Source organism: Bos indicus x Bos taurus, chromosome 4 (genome assembly GCF_003369695.1).
Source record: "Bos indicus x Bos taurus breed Angus x Brahman F1 hybrid chromosome 4, Bos_hybrid_MaternalHap_v2.0, whole genome shotgun sequence".
In the NCBI taxonomy this organism is placed as follows: Eukaryota; Metazoa; Chordata; class Mammalia; order Artiodactyla; family Bovidae; genus Bos; species Bos indicus x Bos taurus.
This window is the reverse complement of record NC_040079.1, coordinates 28,522,494-28,549,942: the sequence shown is the minus strand read 5'-3', so window position 1 is coordinate 28,549,942 and position 27,449 is coordinate 28,522,494. Positions and strand designations below refer to the sequence as shown.

The window sequence follows — 27,449 nt, the reverse complement described above, 5'->3', positions numbered from 1 at the left end:
CTTAGCATAATATCTTCCAGGTTAGTTCATGTTGTTTCAAATGGTAGGATTTCCTTCTTTGTTGAGGCTGAATAATATTCCATTTTATGTATATACCACATTTTCTTTATCTATTCATCTGTCAATAGACATTTGGGTTGTTTCCATCTCTTGGCTATCGTGAATAATGCTTCAGAGTACATAAGAGTGCAGGTAATGCTTCCAGATCCTGATTTTAATTCTTTTGGATAAATACCCAGTTGTGAGATTGCTGGATTATATGGTAGTTCTATTTTTAATTTTTTTGAGGAGGCTCTATTATTTTCCATAATGGTTGTACCATTTTACATTTCCACTAATAGTGTATAAGGATTCCATTTCCTCCATAGCCTTGCCAACACATGTTATAGTTTGTTGTTTGTCTGTTTGATAATTGTCATACTAACATGTGCAAAGTGATATCTCATTGTAGTTTTGATTTGCATTTCCCTGATGATTAGTGATGCTGAGCACCTTTTCATATAACTCTGTCCATGCTATCTCTAGGCAAGAATACAGGAGTGGGTAGCCATTCCCTTCTTCAAAGGATCCTCCCAACCCAGGGATTGAATCTGTGTCTTCTGCATTGCAGAAGACATTTGCAGAAGACATCTGCAGATGGCAGATTCTTTACCATCTGAGCCACTAGGGAAGTCCCTTTCACATATACATCATGGACACTTGTATGGGGAGTGTCTCTTCTTAGGAGAAATGTCTATTTAAATTCTTTGACCATTTTTTATCTATTTATTTTTAAATTTTATTAAAGTATATTTGATTTACAATGTTGTATTTTGACCATTTTAAAATTGAGTTACTTGGGTTTTTGCTATTGCATTGTAGGAATTTGAGAATTCTTGTTAAAATAAATTTTGGATGATTTTACCCAAAATAGAAGACAATTAGTAAGTTGAGATGCATAACTCCCTACACAAAAGAAATTAACTCTATTACTTTTTCCTGAACTAAAAGCCCATTTGGAACAAATAGAAAATAATTATAATAACAATAATGGTGTATTGAATACTAGTTCACCATGCTTTAATATCTCATTTCACCCTCATAATATTCCAGTGCTATTGAATAAGTAGGGTAAATACCACAAACTTATTTTTCTATTGTAGAAACTGCCCCCAAAGTCACACAACTAAGAAGGAATCAAGTATAGACCTCATTATCCTAATGACTAAGTATACCCATTGTACTTTGCTATTATGTCTTATAATTGTTCCCTTGGTCATTAAATCTCCTCAATATATGTAATTAAACAGCATCAACAGGTAAGGTAGTATACTCAAAATGTGAACTCCAAAGTTTTATACCATTAGGACCGACTGAAAAACTTAGGAAAGTTGACTTTTGTCTGGTTCAGGTTGGACAAAAATTTCATTCATTAACCGCTTCTCAAAAGAGTATCCTGTAGGAGTCTTCTCCCTATGAACCCATGCATACCCACCATCACTCACAGAGTATTAACCATGTTCTTACTACATGTTGAGTGCTCTGCTGGAATCTGGAGATACAAAAATGAATAAGAAGACATGGTTTCTGGTCTTGCGGCACTCACAGTAAATAACGCAATATGTAAACAGTATGTCAATTTGATGTAAGAAATGCTACACTGTAGGGTAGCCTAGGGATATGGGACCAACAGAACAGGATCTACTTCACTACGAATAAGATTCTCCAGCTCCTGTCAGTGACTGTAGGAATACATGGTTAAAGAACTGTAAAAAAGTAGCTGTATGGTACATGCATACACACCAGGATCAACAAGTCAGAAAATATTTCAGAAGTAAGTTTATGATTGATTTAGCCAGCCAGAAGCCAGCAAAATCTATTTTTAATGGATACCACCAGTGAAACATGTCCAGTACTTCTTGAGAAAATGTGATTGTCATTAATAATTTAAATACAATGTAATAAACCCCTTGTGCTTATGTACAAGGGACATTTAATTTTACTTTTCTACAATAAGAAACAGACAACTCATCTTGAAGTGGAAGGAATATGGAGAAAAAATTTAAATAACCATTAATATGGCCATTTGAAAAGAAAATAAAACATCAGTTCTAAGAACCAAGGATGGTAGTAGGGTTCAGTACATTTTAATCACAACTAATCAAACAGTTTACACAAGGCTTTATTTATTTCAATGTTAAAACATGTCAGAACTTGCAAGAATAGTTTTTTTTTTTTATTCCTATTATTGCAAGCTGTGAATGTACAAGTCAAAGCAAAATTGCATCCTTTAGAGGTTCACTATCAAACTCACTGAAACCAAGAAACATCTATACCCAAGGTGCTATAGGAAATACAGCAGGTGTGTTATAACATTTTGCATTAAATTATATCATTTATCTAAGGGGATTCTTAGAAAAGAACATTAAGCTTTCAATAATCCCAATATCATCTAAGCACAAAAATGAAAACTGATCAGAACTGCAAATGGCAAAAGGATAACCATTTGTTACCTCATAAATTTCTGTGATACAATTTTACAACCTCTATTCATGCAGTGACTCCCAGATAAAACTCATTCTCTCTACGAATGCATTACTGTATATTTCAACCATATACTATAGCAAGTAAATATCTATAAAATAAAAAGCAGTTTGTGGAAAAAAAATCCTGAAATATGAATACTATTGAATAATGAATAGTATGACAGACATACTTGCCCTACCATTCTAGCACAAGTTTACTCGTGACATGACACAATTTTCTCATTCCTACACTGAATCATGCCCATTTGCCATCTGTACCACCCTGGGCAGACACTTCACCTCTCTGGATATCAGTTTTCTCATTTCTAAAAAGAAGGGTGCTTGACAGCAGGCAGGAACCTCAAGATGCCTTTGAATTTTAACATTTTGTATTTCTATGAATATACCACATGCACTGTCTCCCATGAGTACTGTGAATTATGTTAAGTTCTAATATGAAAATAGAAAGAATATCACATAAAAAAAACAATTAATTGCTTTCTTTAAAGCCTACAAGAGAAGAACTAGAAGAGACATAAGAAAATGTGTTCAGTTCAAAATTATGAAATCTGGCTTCACAAATCAGAGGATGACTGGGTAACTTAAAAGCTAATTTTTACAAGAGTACTAGAGTATCCATCAAGCGCTTAGGTTCTGGAGACCAGTTTGTGGGGGCACTCTCACTCCTTCTCAGTTCAATGAAAAGGAAACGAGAAGGTGGTTCGGCAGAGTCATGAAGAAGATGGAGACATTAATGCAGATTTCTCCATTAATAGCTTTCATTTCACCATTCAAAACACCCCTCTTCTCCTTTCATCCTTTAATTTCTCTCTCATATCTTTACCCAAATGCTTTCCTTTGCTTCCTTTCCTTTTCTCATACTCCACCCTCTCCACTTTCAAAACCCAGAAAATGGTGACAGGTCACATGACACAACACCCCTCCAAGTTCGCCTGTCCCACTGTTCTCTAAGATTCACTAACAGGACAGAGCAGCAAAAGAAAAAAAACTGCTGTGTGGCCTGGAGTCTGGTTAAATATGGAAAATAGAACACATTTGTTTATCTCCACTTCCTTCAACTATCCAATTAAATTGTTGAGTATAACATGCGGAAAACAGGAAAAAAAATGTTATCAAAGTTTCAAAAGCTGAAAAGCAGATGATAATCAAGTCAGAATTAACTTATCACAGTATAAAAAACTGAAAGGAAAACCCACAAGGGGTGGAATGTAACTGATACCAAAGCAACCACTCCACCCAGCACTAGGAAGGCTCTAGGAGTGGAAGCACCAGAGACTCCAGAAGGTGGGAGTGAAAATCAAACTCGATGAAATCCTGTGTCAGTGTCTTCCTCCAGCCCCAGCCTCTCTGCACAGATCAGAGCATCACTCTCTGTAGAGGATGAACTCAAGCACACCAAGGACTGAGCAAGTTTCTATAAAGTGAAAGCCTGTATGCTGAATGGGGAGTACTTAGTCCCCCTTCCCTGCTTAACATTCAGACTTTAGCTGCCTAACTTTCATCAGAAACTGACCAAAAGGTAACACCACACCGATATTCATAAATGGATATCTTCCAATTAGATAACCATGTCTACCTGCTCATTTTAAAGTGAATCCAGTCAGTGAACCTGACCCACACTTTTCAAGCTTCCAAAAAGCACCAGGATCACATTCCTAATGCCACACCAAACAGAAAAGAAGAACTCAGTGGACACAGAAACAAGACATAAGAAGATGGCGACTTCAAGAATATTAATAATCTCAGAAAGAAGACATTCTGTCCATGCAACAAGAACAGGAGGTTATAAAAATGAACATTCAGAGAATAAGAAAGAGCTCATAGAAATTAAAAAGATAAGTGAGATAGGAACATCTCAATAGATAAGAAAGTTGAGGAAAGATTTCATAAGGTAAAACAAATGAAAACTTGTCATGAAATTAGATTCATGCAAGATATTCAACATCAAACTGTGAAGTCTCAAACAGAAACACAGACCATTACAAAGAAATAAAATATTGGAGAACTCAAGAAAATGAGTTTTTAAATTGAAAACACCTGTCAAGCTTCTAGCAAAAAGAAAAGAGAAGGAAGAGGAAGGGAAAGACCCACATGAAGAAACACTCACACAAGATTTTAAAAATCACTTGAGAGTGAAAACAGATTCTAGAGAAAGGATTAGGCGGCTTCTGGATTCTCAATGGCAGAACTACTGGTCAGAAGAAAATGGAGCAACACATTCAAAATGATGAGAAAAGACGAGTTTTATTCCATACACACACACACACACACACAAAACATAACCATTAAAATATAAATCAAATGCGTAGGTAAAATAAAGTCTATTTCACAGATGCAGAAATCTCAAAAATCTATTTCCCTTCTACTTTTTAGGAGGCTTCTGTAGGATCTACACCATCCAAACAAGGAAGGAAACAAGAAAGGGGAAGACTCTGAATCCAGGTAACAAGTTATTCAACACAGAAAAGGTAAATGGATTTCTCAAAGTGATGATACAGCGAGGTCAGAGTTAACAGGTGTGGAACTGGTCTAGAGATCACCCAGTTCAGGTTAGAGCAGGAAGATGGAAGATTCCAGAAGTATCTCAAAAAAATAAAGCCAGAATTGATGGAATATTTGATGTGTTTCACATACTGAAAGGATATGCATAGTTCTACCCGAGTTTGAAGATGGATTTCATGATAGATACACCAAAAAATAAAGCTTATGACAAAGCAAGGAATTAATTCTAGGAAAAACAAAATGTATATAGAAGAGAAATGTTATTTTAGTACCTTTCTAAAGCAATCATAACATCAAATGCAGATTCATGACAATATAAACACTGAATATCAAATGGACCAAATTTGTGATACAATTCTGCTGGAAGGATTGTTTTAGGGCATGTCTATGTGAACACACACGTGCAATTTGTGTATGGTGTTCATTTCTGTATGAGTTGTCATAATCTTCCACAGTAAGACGAATGTTAAGATGAAAGTTTAAAAAATCAAGATGTTGTGGGGGGAAATGGAGACAAAACCCAGAAAAAAAAAACAGTCTAAAAGTATTGAAAACAAATTTTCTAAATTCAAAATTGGGAGGACTGAGGTGTGTGATTGTGTGATTGCTGTTTTAGTTAAGCCTGGTTGTACAATATACAAAATCACTCAGATAAAATGCATGTGTGGGGTACCGCTTTTGAAAGTCATGAAGTAAGAAGAAAAAAAGAAAAAAAGCTGAAGGATGGCTTCTAACTGTTAAGGGAAGCTCTTCTGTAACTGGATTTCTCTTAAAAATATTTCTGTATCTTTATACCTAGGCCTGTATCATCTTACCTAATTGGGGGATTTGCTTATTTGTTTTTTGGTGGCATAGCAGATGCTTGTTTAATCTTATTGTGACCAAAATCCAGACAACAATGCATATTGACAAAAATAGTAATTAATAGGAACAACATGAAAACCTACATTGCCAGAATTTAATTAAAGCAACAGCTTTTATCTCATTCAAAGCTAACCTGTCCATAAATGTTTCCCACCCAAACTCTACAGATATATCAATAACTGTTTTCAATGACATAAAAACCTATCGTTTAAACAAAAGCACAACTAATACTTTACCTGGACACTCTTTCCAATTTAATATAATGTTTGTTGTTATGTTAAAAAAAATGAGTTTTCTCACATAAGGATATAACTGTCTCCCAGGTGATCTTATTTCAAGGAACACGAGGAAATGACGGTGTATGGGCAGAGTGACTGTAGGGTGGAGGGGAGCCCAGAGGCTCCCAGAGGTGAGTCTGTGCAGCTGGGGACATTGATGGAGGTGACTCTAGTATTCTAGCTTTCAGGCACGTGAGTTTATAGTAGCTTTGATAGGTGTTCAATCCTACACCACAAGAGAAGCAGGTGGAAATAAAAAGCTGTCATTCAAACCCCACCAGTGAGGATCTGAAGCCTCGGTAAAGGTGGTTTCAGGAAAATATGAAAAGATATGAGGGAACTCCTTGGCCAAATTTTAGCTCATCCATCCAGAATTGAAACCTGATGAGCCCTAAGTGGGAGATAAATCACTGAATATTTCAATAATCTGTGATTTGAATACATTCTACGTTTTAAATATATGGTGTACACTGAAGCACTGGAAGTTAATCTATACATCACATTTTTCCAGAAAAGATTTGCCGTGATTTCTTCTCCAGCGACCAATAGGTTGCTTCCTCTTTACCACGTGAAAGACGAGGCCCCACCCTCAGCATGCACAGGATAAAGGCAACTGCAAACAGCAACAATGGGAAGAAGGTCTCCTGCCAGCACTGCGCCAGGCACAGGAGATGAGAGGCCAGACCCTGGTTTTCACAGAATTTGGGCTCCAAGAGGTGAAAGAAGCAAATGGGATTGGATTCATAAGTCATTTCTTTAATACCAAATAACAAATACTCATTTTAAGTCTCACAGATTTTGTAACAGCAGCTGGGCATAAAATTGTGAACAATCATACAACCTAACAGTGTCACCCCAAAACTGTTAAATTCTTTTCCTGCATTAGTCACTGTGCAACAGGGATTATACTGTCTAATCCCGCTGGTATCATGGGTGTCCCAGATGTGCTGTGATTTATGTGAAATCAGGTGACCACACTGTTTTCTGATAACAGGTTTTTCTCACCCTCCACCAACTCCTATCCACAGCCCTCGAAAGGGTGATATTACCTTTCTTTCATTTTCTTTGGTCCTATTGACCTGATATCTGTGTGGTTTATCTTTTTTATTTTAGAAAAAAAAAATCACTAATCTTCTTAGATGTCGATGGTGTCAATAGGAACCAGGTTCTCATCGGGCTCTAATTGGACACAGCATTGTGCAAAGGAAGTGAATGGACATGCAAGTCTCTCAGAGCCAATTTATGCGAGAAGTTTAAGGAGGAAAAAGAGGGAGAAACAGGTCAATGCCTTTCATGAGGACAAAAATCCAGAGTCGAATAAATGCTTGCTCCTTGTCCTCCAGGAAAAAACATCTCCAGTGAGTGTCTGTGAGACTCAGGTAGGCGAAATCATAAGTTATGTGAGAAAAGGCAAAAAGTGGGCAAAGAGGAGGAGGAAGAAGGTAAGGAAAGAGGCCACAGCATCAGATGAAAAGGAGACGGTGCTGAATGGCTTCAGGTAGGATGTGACTCAAGAGAATAGTAAGAATTCAAATACAGGGCCTGTTCCTTCCTGCTTCCATTTATTATTATTAAGCATGAAAAATAGCCAAAATAACACTGGGTTTGTCATTTTTAGAGCTCACAGCATACATTTCATCTATTTTCTGCAGCACGGTTAGCATTCAATTTATTTTTCCATGGTTGCTACCATACAACATGGGCATAAAACTGTGAAAAATTAAATAGCTCCAAAGTGTAGGTGGGCTTCTGTGAAATTTGTGCTGAATGAATTTTTAGAAAGCAGAATGCAGTACTAGAATTGCTGCACATGTGTTCTATTATTAAATAGCTAACTCTTCTAAATTGGGAAGGATAATAACAAGCAATCTTGTGGAAAAACTGAAGACCTAAACAATACAATTCTAAACCAAAATAAAACTGTTTTGCTTTTTTTTGTACTTTTATAATTGTTAAAGTATCATTGTGGCATCATAGCACAAAAACAGACTGAACAACAGCTAAAGAAAAACATGGAAAATAATACTCTCCACAACCTTACCATCCTAGAGTTAAAATTTTTTTCAACATATTTCAGACTTAATCCACGTAAACCCATAAATATCAGTTTTTATTAATGTGCATATACTTCTGGTGTTCGGTTTTCCACTGATCATTGTTCTGTTAGTATTCTTCTATGCTATTTCAAGAGAAGCTGCAGAAAGAACGCTGGGTTTCTAGCAAGGTGTGCTTTAAGACTTAGCACACATGATTTCCTTGTACAGTACTGAGAGTCATCATTTTCTCAGCTAGTCAACCTTCCTTGGAATTGATATAACCAATTATACTTACTCTTCTCCTTGTTCTTCAGCATTTAGGTCATGAACAATAGTTCACAGGTCTAAGTACCCATGCAATACACACTTCCATATCATAGCTCTTTTCTTCTTTTGAGGACTATCTTTGATAAAATTTCATGGCAAGATGAACATATTTTTATATGCTCTATACTTTTTAGCGTGTGTGCCTGCCAAGTTGCTTCAGCTGTGTCTGACTCTTTGTGATCCTGTGAACTGTAGCCCGCCAGGTTCCTCTGTCCATGGGATTCTCCAGGCAAGAATACTGGAGTAGGTTGTCACGCCCTCTTCCAGGGAATCTTCCCAAGCCAGGGATCAAAACCACATCTCTTATGTCTCCTGCATTGGCAGGTGTGTTCTTTACCACTAGCGCCACTTGGGAAGCCCTTTTAGTGCATACTACCAAATCATTTTCCAAAAGAATAATACAAATTTATACTATTACCAGCAATAGTGTAAGTCAACCTACAGAATGAGAAAAAATATTTGCAAATAATATGATCAATAAATGGTTAATATCTAAAATATGCGAACAGCTCATACAATTCAATATCAAAAAAACCCAACCCAATTACAAATGATCAGAAGACCTGAACAGACATTTTCCCAAAGAGAACATGCAGATGACCAACAGGCACATGAAAAGATGCCCAACACTGCTAATCATTAGGGAAATGCAAATCAAACCCTCAATCAGATACGATCTCACATCTATCAGAATGGCTGTGGTCAAAAATAACACAAATCACAAATGTTGACAAGGACATGGAGAAAAGGGAACCCTCATACACTATTGGTGGGAATGTAAATGGGCACAGCCATTGTGGAAAATAGTATGCAAGTTTCTCAAAAATCTAAAATTAGAACTACAACATGACCCTGCAATTCCACTCCTGGTTAATATATATATATATATATATATATATATATATATATATATATATATATATAATATGTATGTATATATATATGTATATATCTGAAAGAAAAAACAAAGATAGTAATTCAAAAAGATCCATGTACCCAAATTTTCAGAGCAGGATTATTTACAATTGCTAAGATAAGTGTGTGTGTGTGTGGTATTATACTACATATATAGTACATTATACACATACAATGGAATACTACCCAGCCATAAAAGAGAATGACATTTTGCCATTTGCAACAACATGGATGGAGGTGGAGGGTATTATGCTAAGTGAAATAAGCCAGACAGAGAAAAACAAATAGTGTATGATATCACTTATATGTAGAGACTAAAAATATAACAACTAGTGAATATAACAACAACAACAAAAAACAGATTCACAGATATGGAAAACAAGCTAGTGGTTACCAGTAGGGACAGGGAAACAGGGAGGAGCAATATAGGGGTAGGGACTTCAGAGGTACAAACTATTATGCATAAAATAGCTATAAGGCTATACTGGAGAAGGCAATGGCACCCCACTCCAGTACTCTTGCCTGGAAAATCCCACGGACAGAGGAGCCTGGTAGGCTGCAGTCCATGGGGTCACTGAGGGTCGGGCACAACTGAGCGACTTCACTTTCACGCATTGGAGAAGGAAATGGCAACCCACTCCAGTGTTCTTGCCTGGAGAATCCCAGGGACGGCGGAGCCTGGTGGGCTGCCGTCTATGGGGTCACACAGAGTCGGACACGACTGAAGCAACTTAGCAGCTTAGCAGCAAGGCTATATTGCACAACACAGGGAATATAGCCAATATTTTATAATAAATATAAAGGGAGTCAGACCTTTAAAAACTATGAATCACTATATTGTACAGCTGTAACTTTCACGATATTGTACATCAATTATACTTCAACAAAAATAACACACTAAAATATGACTGTACAGCAGCCTTGCCAATATTAAGTACTTTATGTTCAATGTTTTGCTAAAGTATCTGAAAAAAAGATATCCCACCATATTATGTAGATGTTAAGTGTTAGCTTTATTATATTTTACAATATTCAGTGGAAGTTGTCAGGAGTCCTAAAAGTTAATAAAATTTTAAATTATGACCCACAGTCCTGCAAAGAATTATAGGTATCATTTAATGTGGTCTTTCACCCATGGAGAAATTTTTGCAGCAATATCTTTGATTGAAACCTGGCCATTATCCTAGACTCCTCACTGTGCTTAATTGCCCTCATTCAATGTGTTACTAAGTCTTGCTGTTTCAAACCCAAAATCCCTCTTTAATCTGCCCACTCTCTCCCTCTCCCCTGCATGGCTTTAGTTAAAGCCCTCCTTAGCCCTCACCTGGATTATTGCAATTACCTCTTCTCCAGTATTTTTGCCTCCAGTTCAATAGTTGCCATTGTGTGTGGTCTAAAATATTAGTCCAATGGTGAGTGTTACTCCCTGCTTAAATATTCCAACAGCATGCCATTTTTTTTTCCATCACAAAATCCAGGCTCTTCATAATCTAGCTCAGCCTTTAGTCTCATTTGTCACCAATAACCCCATACCCACTCAACACCTGTAAAGGTGATACTCTTACAAGCCTTTGCGTAGATAACTGCTGTCTTGCAAGACTCATCTGGAGGGTCCACTTCTCCAGAAGACTTTCCTGATTCCACATCCTCCCAGTGTTGGCTGGTCATTGATAATTCCATCAACACAGTTTAGAATCTCCAATCAGAGCATTTATTCCACCATATTATCGTCACTTACTTAGCTTCTGGTTTTCCTGGCTAGGCTATTGGCTCTTTCAGGTTAATGTTGTGCCTTTAACTCTGACTCCTCAGTGCCCTGCAAAGTGTGCACTATAGGAAATAAATGTCTGGTGGATTAATAAATAAAAGAGTGAACAGTCCAGCCTCTGTCTTCCAGTGAGAGTATCTAACAAACAACCGATCCTGTTTGTTGTGACTTTTAAAAACTAGAGAGCTGCTACTAAATGCCTGCTGCATAGGATTAGGCCAATGGTCTGTTGAAATGTGCAAGGTACTGTTAAAGTGTTGGATGGCCTGAAAGATACATGAAATTGGTGATCTCGGGTGATTTACTAAATAGAATCCTGGATGCTCTTTGACATGTGCACTGTGTGAATTCTATCTTACTAATAAACAAATACATAGCAGGAAAAATGCAAATAAATACATAGCATATGAATGCCTTTCAGGAAGAAATTGAATTCAAGGGTGATGCAGAGCCTCAAGTCCAAGGGGTCTGTCTCAGAGGGTTCTCCTGCAGGTCAGGAAAGTTGTCTGAAGGAAGCAAGTCTGGAAGGAGGCTGCCCGGAGGCAAAGGTGTTGACACATTTAATGGGCTTGGGCAGCTCCTTTCACACATTTTCAGTATGAAAGAATGAGTGGAAGCAAGAAAACTGGAGGGAAGAAAAAAAAAGAAAGAAAGAAACAGGGCCAAGTGTATTTATTTTAAAGGGAAAAGTAAATAAACAAGAGGAATGAGGGGGAGAGACGTGGTATCCTATTTATTCTATAAGTGTAAAGACAATGATTAAAAAATGAGATGGTCCAATATCAAAGTGATGTAATTATGATGGTGCCTCATTTGAAAGGAAATACTATCTTGTGTGATCTGTCTAGTGCCACCCAAGAGAACTTTCTACAGTGATAGACATGTCCTATTGCTGCCCTGTCCGGGCAGTAGCTGCCAGCAATGTGTAGTCGCTGAGCCCCTGCCACATGGCTGGTGTGACCCAGCAACTGTGCTTTTCATTCTACTGGATTTAAATATAAATAGAAAGCTAGCATCCTTTGGGGCACAGCAGAATTCTATCACCCTACAGGCTTTAGAAAATAAGAAAACTTTTAAATTTAAGGTGGAAAAGGACTTAAGGGGCAAGCTTACCTGTTTGGGAAATAATGAAATAACATTTTTATTGATCTTTGCAATTTATATGCACTTTCATGGGTTTTATTTAACAGGAGTGTAGACGCTGAAGACGCAAGTGGAGTCTGCAGCAACAGAGGCCATAAGAAGGGAAACAGGGCCCTGTGCCCTTAATGGAATGTGACTCCTGTGGAGTAAAGACATTGCTGAGCCACACTGGACAGGCAGAGGACAACAGGGACTAGAAACGCAGACACTGGAGAAGACTGCCTGTGCCCAAACTCAGTTCTGATTTTCCAGCTGTGTGACCTTAGTCAAATTACTTAACTTCTCTGTGCCTCAATTTCCTTCTCATCTTAATGGGAACAGTAAGTAGTACTAACCACATAGGATTGGTATGAGTTTCAGAGGGTTCTCCTGCAGGTCAGGAAAGCTGTCTGAAAGAAGCAAGTCTGGAAGGAGGCTGCCCGGAGGCAAAGGTGTTGACACATTTAATGGGCTTGGGCAGTGTTTTTACACATGTAAAACACTTAGAACAGAGCCTGACATACATGGTAAATTGCTCATAATGGGTTAGTAATTAACCAAGAGCTCAGTCGTCCCCCCACCCCATACACGGTCTTTTGAAAGGACACACAATTCTAGTCTTGGCTGGTCCTTCTAACTCTGATATGTCTTTGCCTCATGACTCTCAAATGAGGTCTTAGACAGAACCCCAGACAAAGGAAAGTATAATGTTAAAAAAAATAATAATGATAGACGGTCTACAACTAAGGTTTCCTTTGCTCTGGATAATCCAGTTCCAACCGACTACCAGCCTATTGGTTATTCTAGTTTATTTGCATGGTCACTTTTTCTTTCAACTTTCTAATAGGTTCCAAACTATAAGTAAGTATGAGCTGATGATTCCAACCAATTATTAAACATTTTCACGTGAATACAATATGGTAAGTGATATTCACAGGCAGAATGTTTGAAGGTCTCCTACTTTTCAACTGGGAGGTACTCAGTATACACAGTCTTGCTCCTGGTTACATACTAGCCTGTTCTGAACTTTCTCTGCTTTTCCAAGACTCCACCACCCTCTTCCAGCTGTCACTCATCCACCTCTCTCCTCTCCTTCCTCCTCTCTTCAACCAGCACACGGCTTAGTACAGGTGGATAGATGCTTTTAAAGTTTTATGGAAAGCTCTCAAGAGCAGTGAAATAATTTGTCTATAAGTAGAGCTGATGGGGAACACATTAGAACGGAGGTAAAATTTAGAATACCTCAGAAGAAAAGCATTAGTTACAATAGAGAATGATAAAAAAAAAGTAATAATTTCCAGAAGTTATGTGAAATAAATTAAAGATTTTCAAGGTGTTTCAGAGCTAACAAGCCTCAGCATATGACAAGGGCTCCTATAATTGCTAGCCAGGAAAATGCAAGAGTATTTTTTATTTTCCTCCAGATAACAAATTCAATGATGTGCTTTGAATCAGTAGAAGAAAACACTCAGATTGTGAAGATGCTATGAAAAACGGTCATCTCTAGGGACTTTATGAATTAATCCTTATGTGAGGCATGCTTCCGCATGCTTAGTGTGAATTATTCCTCCTAAAATTACACTAAGCAGAATAGAAAATGTAGCTTGCAACTAGCTTAACAAACAATAGATTAACAGCATTTCACATCAGCCACAGATAACTGAAAAGTCAAAAGCCCAAATATGTATTTATCAAGAATTCATAAAACATTTATTTTCGATAGAAGAAGTCATGGTCTCTCCTTCATTTCTTACACTTGCAAAACACCGATGATTATCCCAATAATTTCAGAGGGCAGAAGTCTCACCAGGGCACTTGACTAATGTAAATGTGTCTCTACAATTCTTCACTTTCTAGTTGGAAATGGAAAAACTCATAACAAGGAAAACACAGTCTCCTGCAACAACCTGAGTTACTAATGAGCCTGTTGCTTTTCAGACAATCTTGTGCAATATCTAGACAAATGCTTCAGCCAGCACTGCCTGGTGTCTTCAGCTCACACTGCAATATATTATTCCCTGATGTGGGTAATAAATTACAAGTACTTAATAATTTATCACAGTTGCTTTGAAAGCATCACACAGCACTTAGCATCTAACTCAACAGAAAATAACTATTGACCTTCTCACCAAAAATTCCCAAGGCCTCATTTTTACAGTCACTTGCTAACATTCCTTTTAGTCCTCTTAATTTTAACTCTGAATTTTAAAATAGCATCTTAGTTGGAAAGAAACTTCAGGGGTATCTAGAGTAAACCCTCCCAATGTAGGAATTTCACTAGCCTCTCCAACACATTACTGTAAAGGATTTTTCTCTTTTCCTGAGCATCTCTGAAACATTGTTTTGTTTGTCCATTGGTAGGTTGGCTACTTTGATTTGGCTTTGTTGTGAGTCTTTCTTTAAAACTCTATTATGTTCATTGCATCATTTGGACTTTTATTTTAAGGACAGTGGAAACCCAAAATACGTGACGGTTAACTCTTCTCCATGCCAACACTACAGATTGGAAGGTAAGAAAGTCAATCAATGAACACATTGTTTATCCTTAGTTAATACCATATAAAGGGTGTATTTTTAGTTGGCAAACTAAAGTCAAGGTTGAGACCACACAGAGAAAGTCATAGACAACTAATAAAGAATTGACACTGTATTCATTATTTAGGAACATTTTTGAGTTGGCACAGTTAGCCAACATGCAGGACTCTGTAGAAGAATTATAAAGAAAAGGCATAATTCTCACCCTTGAAGAGTACATGATATAGTTGGATAATATAAGCAGGCATGTGCACCAAGTTGTAATATTGAGTTCAAAGGATATCATGTAAATAGCATACAAAAATGCCTGGAGACTTGGAAAAAAAAGTTTAATGAACTGAGTTAATCAAAGAAAACCATGAAGAGGTATAGATTTTACAAATTAAAATATATTTTTTAAAAAAAGAATGAGAAGGCCTGTATTCTAGAAGGAGTAAATATTATCAAAAATGAATTTGTACAATTAAGATTGGGGAGGCAAAAAGGAAAAGTAGAGATGGATCCTTCAACTGTTTGACTAAGACTAGAGTTGTGATTAAATGAAATAAAGAGTTCAATCTCTGGAGTTCAACAATATCAAAAAGCAGTAATGTTAAGAGGTTTGTCTGGGTTCCAAGAACCTCATTATCTAGATATCCAAGAAAGGGTTAGAATCAGATGATCATGATGCTGATGGTGAAAAGCTCAAGATTCCTTCCCTGAGGAACTAGGTCTTGTGACCTCTTAGAAAGACCTATCCTCTCATGGGGGCAAGGAAAAGACCCTCGGAATCATACCTGGACATCAACCACAGCTGTATGGTGGATTAGCCCCAAGCAGAATGCAATTAACGGAAACATACTTCTCTACCTCAGGAAAAAAAAAAAAAAGGATGGGTTTCAAAGCTTTGAAAGAAAGCAAGCACTGGGTTCAGTTAAGTTGCACACAATCATATGGGTGTTATGGGCAATGCAACCAAATAGGAATCATGAAAACAATTGAGCGCATAGAGATTAATGATTGGACTAAGGTTATCTAGAAATTGACTCTGCTGCTGCTGCTAAGTCGTTTCAGTTGTGTCCGATTCTGTGCAACTCCAGAGACGGCAGCCCACCAGGCTCCCCCATCCCTGGGATTCTCCAGGCAAGAACACTGGAGTGGGTTGCCATTTCCTTCTCCAATGCATGAAAGTGAAAAGTGAAAGTGAAGTCATTCAGTCATGTCCGACTCCTAGTGACCCCACGGACTGCAGCCTACCAGGCTCCTCCATCCATGGGATTTGCCAGGCAAGAGTACTGGAGTGGGTTGCCATTGCCTTCTCCAGAAATTGACTCTAGCCAGGTAAAAGCATAGCTGGACTCACCAAGCTCTTTCACTTGACTCAGTCTATCTTCTGTTCTCACTTAACTGGTGACTAAATCATTCTTCATGTGTTCTTCTCTAACCCCACTTCCTTTGCTACACCCAAATAGCATCTTGTACTCTTCTTTCTAAGCACTTATCACAGTTTGCTGCTGCTAAGTCGCTTCAGTCGTGTCTGACTCTGCGCAACCCCAGAGACGGCAGCCCACCAGGCACCCCTGTCCCTGGGATTCTCCAGGCAAGAACACTGGAGTGGGTTGCCATTTCCTTCTCCAATGCATGAAAGTGAAAAGTCAAAGTGAAGTCGCTCAGTCGTGTCCGACTCCTAGCGACCCCATGGACTGCAGCCTACCAGGCTCCTCCATCCATGGGATTTTCCAGGCAAGAGTACTGGAGTGGGGTGCCATTGCCTTCTCCGTTATCACAGTTTACAGGTTGATAAACCTGTGCATGTTGGTGCATTATGTAAGTGGGAGTTGTATTATGGAGATAGTTGCTGCTGCTGCTGCTGCTAAGTCGCTTCAGTCGTGTCCGACTCTGTACGACCCCATAGATGACAGCCCACCAGGCTCCCCCGTCCCGGGGAGATAGTTGCTAGAGGTCAAATCCTGATTCCAACACTTATGAGTTGTAAATGTATCTCATGCCTCATGATAGTTATGGAAAGATTAACAGTTAGTACATGTGAAGGTGGCAGAACAATGCCTGGCATGTAATAACACTTCAATGAATATGGCATCAATCCTGATGGATTTCATGAGAGCAGGGACCTTGTCAATTTCATCTACCACCTCCTCTACAAGACAAAGCACAGTGCTTGGGATGCAGGGGAAGCTTAGTGCGTATATGTGGAATGAATGAATAAATCATCACTCCATAGTAGTCACCAATCAGCCTTTGATACCTATGTAGGTGGTGGTGATGATTTAGTTGCTAACTGGTGTCTGACCCTTGTGATCCCATGGATTGTAGCTTGCCAGGATTTCTCTGTCCATGGGATTCCCCAGGCAAGAATACTGGAGTGGGTTGCCATTTCCTTCTCCAGGGAATCTTCCCAACCCAGGGATCAAACCCAATGTCTTCTGAATTACAGGCAGATTCTTTACCACTGAGCCATCAGGGAAGCCCTGATACATATGTAGATACACATTCATTCTGTCTCCTTGCTTTCAAGGACTAGGACAAGACATCATTCCTTTTGGGTGCCCTGTATATTGCTCATAATGATCAGACCTATACTTAACCCAGTATTTTCCTAATACTTAAGAAACCAAATTTAGAAAAATGTGGGTGGAGGAAAAATCCCCCAGAGCTCTCAACTATGCTATCAAAGTGATTTTACATTTTAAATATATAAGAATTCATAATTTTAGTATATATTTAAGAAAGGCAAAGAAATAGCCAATCCCTCTTACTTATCAACTGTGCATCTTTCAGCCACAAAATGTAATTATTTAGCCCTGCACTAAATCATTCATAAAAGTATTTAGGGATGGGTCTCCACAGCATGCTTGTGACTTTCTAAAATTGATTTTAATAATGGTATACACAGAGGTTAAACCACAGAGTTAAAAATGAACATACCAGTCATTTCTAAGCCAGAGAAAGTAGCAGTATAAATAAATTGAAAGGTAAATAAATAAAATGTAGCTTCAAATGACTAGAAATATTAAAGTCAACAGACCACTGAACAGTATGAGGTTCCTCTTGAGGGTCAGGAATAGAAATCTCAGGTCCTTTATGCCTGCAGTTAAGATCATGGGAGAGGCAATTTCACTTACACAGTCAAACAAGACACAGGAAGAGACCAGAACTGTTGGTTGGACCAGACCTATGAGTCATTTTTTCTATGGAAGGAGATCAAACAGTCAATCCTAAAGAAAATCAACCTTGAATATTCATTGGAAGGACTATTGCTGAAGCTGAAAGTCGAATACTTTGGCCACCTGATGTGAAGAGCTGACTCATTGGGAAAGACTGATGCTGTGAAAGAGTGAAGGCAAGAAGAGAAGCAGGCAGCAGAGGATGAGAAGTTAGATAGCACCACCAACTCAATGGACATGAATCCAAGCAAACTCCCGGAGGTAGTGGAGGACAGAGGGGCTTGGCATGCTGTGGTCCATGGGGTTGCAAAGAGTCGGTCATGACTTATGGACTGAACAACAACAACAATGTTTCCCAGGCTTAGGAGAGAGCCTTTCCCTTCACAGTAGCCAAGATATAGAGACAATCTAAACTTCCATCATGGACGAATGGATAAAGATATACACACACACACCATGGAAAATTATTCAGCTTGCAAGAGAAGGAAATCCTGCCATTTGCAAGAACATGGATAGATTGGATTCACATCAAATTAAGTGAAATAAGCCAGTCACGGAAAGACAAATACTGCATAATATCACTTACACAGACAATCTAAAATAGCCAAACTCATAGAAACAGAGTAGAATGGTGGTTGCCAGGGACTTGGGGGAGAGGGAAATGGAGAGATGCTGGTCAAAAAAGTACAAAGTTTCAGTTATGCATGATAAATACTGTAGATCTAATGTATAGCAATAGGACTATAGTTAATACTAATCCACTGTATGCATGAAATTTACTAAGACGGTAGATCATAAGTGTTCTCACTATTAAAAAAAGAAGGAACAAAAAGAAAATGCAGATAAACAATAGGATCTACTGTATAGCACAGGGAACTATATTCAGTATCTTGTAATAACATATAATGGAAAAGAATCTAAAAAGAATATATATATATATATGAATGAATCACTTTGATATATACTCAAAACTAGCACAATATTGTAAATCAACTATACTTCAATTTAAAAAAAGAAAATGGTACCTATGTGAGGAGATGGATATGTTAATTTAACTTGACTGTGGCAATTATTTTACAATGTTATATTTCAAAACATCAACTTATGCACCTTAAATATATAGTTTTTATTTTTAATATTTTATTTATGTTGTCACTTATCCTTCAATAAAGCTGGGAAAATAAGTAAAATAAAATAAAGGGATTTTTTAAAATCCCTTAACTCAAATCCCACTATTATAGCTCATTTTCTTTGACTAAGAAAACTTTGACTCCATGGAGGTTTGGAGCCATGTGCTGAAAGATTGTGCAAAACCACAGGATAAACATGGCTTATTTCCCTGCAAATTAAGTGTGACTTGAAGATTTGAGGAAGAGGGAAGTGAATGTTTTAACTGTTCATTTAAACCATTTGTTTCTTTAAACAAATGGATCAATTGTGCTGCAGAATCTAAGATTTGCATGCATTGTAAAAACAGGAAACCACAAAGAATCATCATGCTTGGAGTAGATCATTTTAAGCTACCCAGGAGTTTGTACTGAAGAGGGAAATGTCATGGGGGAGAATTATTCAGAAAGAAGAGGGCAGAAGGGCAAAGTTCCCAATTTGGCTGAGACCCAGACCTGCTGAGGAAGGGGGACTGGGAAACCCAGGTATAGGGGAACAGGAATTCTCAACACCCAAACAGGAAGGCAGCAACTAAAACTGACAAAACCCTAGCAAAGTAGATAATCAGTCCAAGGAAGTACTGTGTGGGGATGGAGAGGAGAAAAACTTCAAGGTTGGGGTGCAGCAAAGCCAGAGCATCAGAACTGCAGCTACTTGTTGACTCAGCAAGTGAATGCACCCTCATATGGATCCAGAATGAATGCTGATAATTGTGTGTGTAGAGGACGAAAACAGAGATCAACAAATATAAAGAGGAAACTGCTTAAGGTGTCCAGAGGAACCTACCTTATCAGAAAACAATACACGCGTATAACTTCCCAACCATATATCCCAGCATACTAACTTTACCAAGTACTATGACTCTTCTGTATATTCCTGTTTCTCTCATTACATAAATTTTGTTCCTTAATATAAACTTGGGAAGCAGTTTTGTCTACCAGTTCAGTGCTATCAGAGGCAACAGACAACAAGTTGGCCACTCAGCTCGCTATTTTCACATCTTCATGCAACAGTATAAGCATGCTTGCTTTCATGTGTATGTTACTCCTAACAAGTCTGATTATTCCACCAGGGCTGGCAAAGATGTCAGTATTAAGAAAAGATGGTAATCACTTAGACCATGATGCTTAGAATCAGTAATGAACATGTAGTTCCAGACACACAAGTAAGACCCCATGATAGAATTACCTTGTGATTGGCTGAAAGGAACTGAACAAATGATAGATATTTGAACTGGAAAAAGCTGAACACTTGTCCTACGGTATTTTTCCTTAAAACTCAATTGACATTGTATGTGTAAGAACATAGGAAGAAAGCTGGACAAGCAATAAGACCAGGAGAATAGTTTTCATTCCTATAATTTCTATGATGGATAGGCTCTTTGTGAAGGAGTAAGTTTCTAAAAGCCAGTTAGGGGTTCTGCCATATTTAATTTCTTTTCATAATTAGTCAGCAGGGTTGTGGTAGGGACTCTGAGACTCCACAGTATCCATTCATCCCTCTTTCTTCTAATTGTAGAATCTTCTAAAATTTATTTAAGGACCTACTGTATAGCACAGGGAACTCTACTCAATACTGTATAATAATCTATATGGGAAAGAATCTAAAGAGTAATGGCTATGTGTATGTGTATAACTGACTCACTTTGCTGTACATCTGAAACAAGCACAGCATTGTAAATCAGCTCTGCATGTTCTCAGCCGCTCAGGCATGTCCAGCTCTTTGCGACCCCATGCACTGTAGCCCACCTGGCTTCTTGTCCATGGAGTTTTCTAGGGAAGAATACTGGAGCAGATTGCCATTTCCTATTCCAGGGGATCTTCTGAACCCAGGGATCCAACCTGACTCTCTTGCATCTCCTGGATCAGCAGGCAGATTCTTTACCACTAGGGCCACCTGGGAAGCCCAAATCAACTATACTCCAATAAAAATTTTAAATAAATAAATGACCAAAAAACACTTCCCTCCCCATGCTGTGCCTATCTAAATAAGGAACACTAGGTCTCTGAATTATCATTTCCTAATTGTATAATATTGGGCAAGTCCCCAGGCATCTTTGAGACTGTTTCCTCATCTGTAACATGAAGACAATAGTATCTAGCTCACTGATTGCTACGCGTATTAAGTGAGATAATACATATAAGATGTCGTTTACTACAATACCCACCATACAGAAGGCACTCAGATAATAACAATGAAAACTTTCTTTGGTATAGTTGTTGTTCAGTCACTAGGTTGTGTCTGACTCTTTACAACCCCATGGACTGCAGCACACCAGGCTTCCCTGTCCTTCACTATCTCCCAGAGTTTGCTCAAACGCATGTCCATTGAGTCAGTGATGCCATCCAACCATCTCATCCTCTGTAGTAAAATGCCATTCATATAAGACAATAACACTTGTTATTGTTTGAGATGCACTGGTTGTCAGGCAAACACTTTGTGCTATGTTCCTCATCACACTAATGGGTCACACTGGCCACTAAAGAGCATTCTATCCCAAATTTCATCAATGCCAAAACATTATGTTCCCAAACCCAATGTCTGTGGTTGAGATGTACTAGTGGAATGTAAATTCTGCCCTTTGTCAAGTTAAATGCTTCACATGAGACTGTATTCTCAATGTTGTTAAGTGCCACATTCTATCCAACTAAGCTAACCATGCCAGGCTTGGCTAAGCAATAATTACAGCAGTGTGTCATCCAGCACCTTCCAAGACTTAATGATTTCACAAAACCAAAATTAAGTTTGAAAAAAAAAAAAATGCCCTCTTAGCCTCCAGGGAACCGATTGGGACACTGAGTGGCATCAGTTAATCCAACATTCAGAGTGGAACAGGGCCTTTCTCTTACACCTGAAACATGGAGATAAGCCTGAAACTTTAAAAAAAAAAGTGCTTAAAATGAAGGGAAAATGAGCCTTTTCTTTTGTGGATTAAAATAGAACCTTTCCTCCTCCACCTTCAATTCTAACACTTCATCCCTGTTATCTCAGGGCAGAAAATATGTAGCATTTCTTCTTTTAATCTATTCCTTTATCTTTATTTGTAAAACAATCAATTTTGCCCAGGCTAACATGTTTGTAGTGTTTTCTCTTGCAAGTTTCTGATTATAGTCACCACTCTAGTTTGACCCAGTTTTCCAAGCTGATTTTTCTCAGCCATGGAGCTGCTGGCTGAGTGACTTCACAGTTCATCTGCTTCCATTCCCGTATGCCATGGTCCCTGCAACCTTCTTGGCTGCAACTGGTGGGCACTTCTGGGCACTTTATAAAGTGGTCACTGCTGTTGCCTTTCTGTACCCAAGCCCCTGGAGAGTATATGGGCCCAGGTCACGCCGCTTAAGTGGTGGCAGACCTAAAACCAGACTCCATGGTCTTTGGTTCACCATGTAGACAAGAGCCCTTGAACCTCTGCAAATCAAATAAGAAATTTAAAAAGAACTTCAGTTGAAGTATTCTACCGGGTGGCTCATTTAGGCACAGTCTTATTCTAGGACTCCTGGCTATATCGTAATAGCCCCTGTAAAGGCTGGGCTGTTTTTTACGATTATCATTTGTACCCTTCCCCCCCTTTTTTTGTCCTTCCTCTTCCTTTGAGAATGTTTTTGACTTTGTCCAGTTGAATAGCTTGCTGCTTGGCTGGTTGTCCTGGCTAAGAGCCCAGCCTAGAGTTAGTGCCCACGGTGTAATCACTGCAGATTACAAGATTGAAAAGGGGGCTTTGTATATCATTATTTGCTTGCTTGGCCAGTTTTCAGGTTATTTGTCTGCCTCTACCTTGAAACAAAGGCAATGATAATGAGGCACAGAGTTTTACACATTTTACTTTATTATCTCTACAGCAGGTTTTTACGCAGGAATGTGATCCACATTCAAGTTCTACCCATCCATCCAAACTCAGTCCATTTGTCCGTGCTGCCCTGAGACTTCCTTTGCCCCCTCTCTCCTGTGTCCTTCTCTGAAGGACCACAGCACTTTTCACTTCTCCCATGACAGTTACTTCCAACCACGTATTAAAACAGTTCATATCATTTTGAGTCTCCCCTACTCACTCACAAGTTCTCTGAGCAGGGTCTGCTTGCCTGTTCCATCCATGAAGCCTTCTCAGGGGCCTGCATGGCCTGTGCCATGTGCTCAGCAAACAGTGAGCCAAAGGGCACACAGCACAGCCAGTGCCTCTCTTCACCCTGAGCATGAGCAGGTCTAATTCTTCATCTTCTGGAACAAGGTCTTGCTATAACTAAAGCAGGCAAGTTAGAGCCCTTCCTAAGAACCACGTCTGTACTATAGCAAGACAAGCTCACATGACTGTTTAAATAATTTTACATCCAGAAAAATAAAAAACAAGATAATGCTCAAATACAAAAGTGGTGGCAAAAGCTATAAACTCCAAAGTTTGTTAGATTTACAAATAATCACTATTAAATATGAAAGTGGGATCTACCTAGAAACATTTCTTTTGAAAAGTTCCTCCACTGTTACATCGGATAGGGTAGAAAGTTTCTTCTAAATATGTAGGATAAATGAAAACTTTTCCTCTTCTTTAAAAGTTTAAATGTGATTTATAATTAAAATGCACCTTGGCATATCTTTTTTTCCACAATAGTTCTCCTCATCTGGATTGGAGTAAAAATTTGACAAAATGAGTAAAGTCTGTTGAAGTCACAATTTTTTTTTTCTAGGTAGTAAAATTGACGAGGGTGATTTCTTTAAACCTGCCAAAAAAGTTTTAAGTTGAAAAACTACTTTCTGGATTGATTACATAAGCAGACAAACCACCAAACATCCAAGAGAACAGCATGGAGGTCCTTTGTTACTATATTGAGAATGTGTCTATTTTCAAAAACACCAAATCTCCTGATAATGAAATAGTCATCACATGGTCAAGATAACCACCCTGCAGACCTCTATGCTATTTTTTTTTTTTTTTTCATTCCACATGTCTTTTGTCCTTCCTTCCTTATATCATTTCCCCATTTCAGACTGTAAAAGTAGCTGGAGGGCTGAGACCATACTGCCAATAGTTCACTCTAATTGGAAGCAGTAGGTGCTTAAGTACTCATTACCTGACGGGGAGCATCACAATAACAAGCTCAGTTTGTAGGTCAGTGCTAATAAGCCCAAGGTGCTGGACCTGACACGGGTGAACGTTTGCTCTGCTTCGTGACAATAAGCCAAATGCCTCGGTCTGGTCAATGCCATTGTGCACCCAGTGTGTTATTGGGGGTGGAGTGTGGACCATCAGGAGGATTTGAATGAATGTTCTAGTTCAATTTCCCAACACAAGCAACACGGGGAAATACAATCAAACATGGTGAAACCCAGTAGGACCAGACTGTGGTCAAGGTCAGAAGCAGGCACAGTGGTTCTCACTTCTGTTTTTTCTCTAACACTCTTAAGTAGGAGCCACACTTTCATCAGGAACACAGACTCATGAGCACTGACCATCAGACAGAGAGGGGACTCATTGGGCAGGTGAAGGGGGTGACTTCTATCATTTCGTGGGGCACATATTTTGAAAAATGGACACTGGTTGATAATGAAACCCAGCACTGAGTTGAAATTCAATCGAGTGGAGCAGTGCATATCAATGCCTTCAGGATCTTTTTAAAATGCAGTTTCTGATTCAGTAGGTTGGGGAACCTGAGATTCTGTGTTTCTAAATAAACTGGCAAGTGGTGCCAAGGCTGCTGGGCCCTTGAACCTCATTCCAAGTATTAAGTTGGTACAAAAGTGATAGCAGTTTTGCACTACTGAACTTTGCTATTTGATACTGGAATACATTCTTAAATAAATATGATTATGTTATACATCATTTTAATATGAATTTCTCATTTTTTGTCAATGACTTGTTACTGGCTGTGTATTTTATATTTATTTTAGACTATGGAAATGATATTAGACAAAAAGCAAATCCAAGTGGTTTCCTTATTCAAGTTCAAAATGGCTCTTAAAGCAGCAGAAACAACTCATAACATCAACACATTTGGCTCAGGAACTGCTAACGGATGTACAGTGCAGTGGTGATTCAAGAAGTTTTACAAAGGAAATGAGTCTTGAAGATGAGGAGCATAGTAGCCAGTCATCAGATGTTGACAATGACCAACTGAAAGATATCATTGAAGCTGATCCTCTTAAAAGTACATGAAAAGTTGCTGAAAAAGTCAACGTTGACCATCCTATGGTCATTTGGCATTTGAAGCAAATTGAAAAGGTGAAATCACACTCAATAAGTGGGTGCCTTATGGGCTGAATGAAGATAAAAAAAATCATCTTGAAATTTCATCCTCTCTCATTCTACATAACAAAAACAAGCCACTTCTCAGATTGTGATATGGAACAAAAAGTAGATTTTATACGACAACTGGCGATGACCAGCTCAGTGGTTGGACTGAGGATCCATTTGCATGGAACATAGTGGAATAGCTCTTTGGGTAATCCAGTGTGGAACCCTATCCATTTTTCCACTCTCTAGTTGAGGTCTCCTATGTGAAAGATAATAAGGCAGTTGAAATTAGGTTTATAGAGTCATGTTCACAGAAGTGCCTCAAATGAAGGTGAGTCGCCCATGAGTTCAATGGAGAGTAAATAGATGGACAAATTTACATTCATACACAGATTGATTTAGACATTTGCCAAGTATTTGCCAAAAGAGCTTTTCCTTTTCTAAGGAGGGCATAGCCCTAATATTTTCCTTTGTAAAGGACTCATTTTACCAGTGAGTTTGACAAAAGTTTAAATATTAAATGCCTAAGCTAAATATATACAGTAATAGTTTCCATATCTCCCCAGATAGATCAACTGACCCCCTCCCTGGGCTAAATACTATCAGCATGCAAATAAAACTGAGATCCTTAGGTTACTTATTGTAGGGCTGTGGAGACTTTCCTCAGCAGTATGACAGAAAAAGCTGATACAGACCTTCTTCTGACTCTGAACACATGGAAAGTTGGAGCAAATATAACCAAAATAAATATTATAATGTAATTTTAACATGAAGGAAAGATTGAAGATTCTCAGGAGTCATAAGCAAATAGGTAAGTCAAAGTCAGGAAATAAGTAGGAGCTGGGGCTCAAAATAACCCAAAAGGGGTAATATGAGAATATGGGCTCTGAAGGCCAGGCCTAGTGTCCTGGCCTTGAATCTTGGCCCAGTGAGAAACCAGAACTGAACACCTGGCCCCTGGGGCTTCCCAGGCCTTGAATAGAGGACAGGAAAACCCCACCCCTGCCCAGAGAGCTCTATCCTAAACAGACTTCAATGATTAAGATGTTAAGGTAGTAATAAAAAGAAATTTGAAAGTGATATTTACCATTACCCATCTTAAATTCAAACTGTCCCAGAAATAGAAAAAAGTTAACCAAACCTTTTTTTGACCTTGCTACCCAAAGGATAACTCAACAAAGCTAACACATGCATTTGCCACATATGAGATTTTTAAAAGTAGAGAAAAGGCCCATCCATTCTAGCAAATATAACCTGTTGATTCATATATAAGCACACATATAACAACTCCAAGCCTCTAATATTAATATCATCATTCAGTTCAGTTCAGTTCAGTCGCTCAGTTGTGTCTTACTCTTTGCGACCCCATGAATCACAGCACGCCAGGCCTCCCTGTCCACCACCAACTCCTGGAGTTCACTTAAACTCACATCCATCAAGTCAGTGATGCCATCCAGCCATCTCATCCTCTGTCGTTCCCTTCTCCTCCTGCCCCCAATCCCTCCCAGCATCAGAGTCTTTTCCAATGAGTCAACTCTTCGCATGAGGTGGCCAAAGTACTGGAGTTTCAGCTTTAGCATCAGTCCTTCCAAAGAACACCCAGGGCTGATCTCCTTTAGAATGGACTGGTTGGATCTCCTTGCAGTCCAAGGGACTCGCAAGAGTCTTCTCCAACACCACAGTTCAAAAGCATCCATTCTTCAGTGCTCAGCTTTCTTCACAGTCCAACTCTCGCAACCATACATGACCACTGGAAAAACCATAGCCTTGACTAAACAGACCTTTGTTGGCAAAGTAATGTCTCTGCTTTTGAATATGCTATCTAGGTTGGTCATAACTTTCCTTCCAAGGAGTAATCGTCTTTTAATTTCATGGCTGCAGTCACCATCTGCAGTGATTTTGGAGCCCAAAAAGATAAAGTTAGCCACTGTTTCCACTGTTTCTCCATCTATTTTCCATGAAGTGATGGGACCAGATGCCATGATCTTTGTTTTCTGAATGTTGAGCTTTAAGCCAACTTTTT

At 38.7% G+C, this 27,449-nt stretch overlaps 1 protein-coding gene and 1 pseudogene across 4 annotated transcripts in view; one reads left to right on the top strand and one right to left on the bottom strand.

Moving 5' to 3' along the window:
• Nucleotides 1–27,449, bottom strand: part of GRM8 (glutamate metabotropic receptor 8) — an 850,006-nt gene that overhangs the window by 507,395 nt on the left and 315,162 nt on the right. The gene's annotated exons all lie outside the window — the stretch shown is intronic.
• The window catches only part of LOC113891776, a 59,715-nt pseudogene continuing 38,508 nt past the window's right edge, over nt 6,243–27,449 (top strand).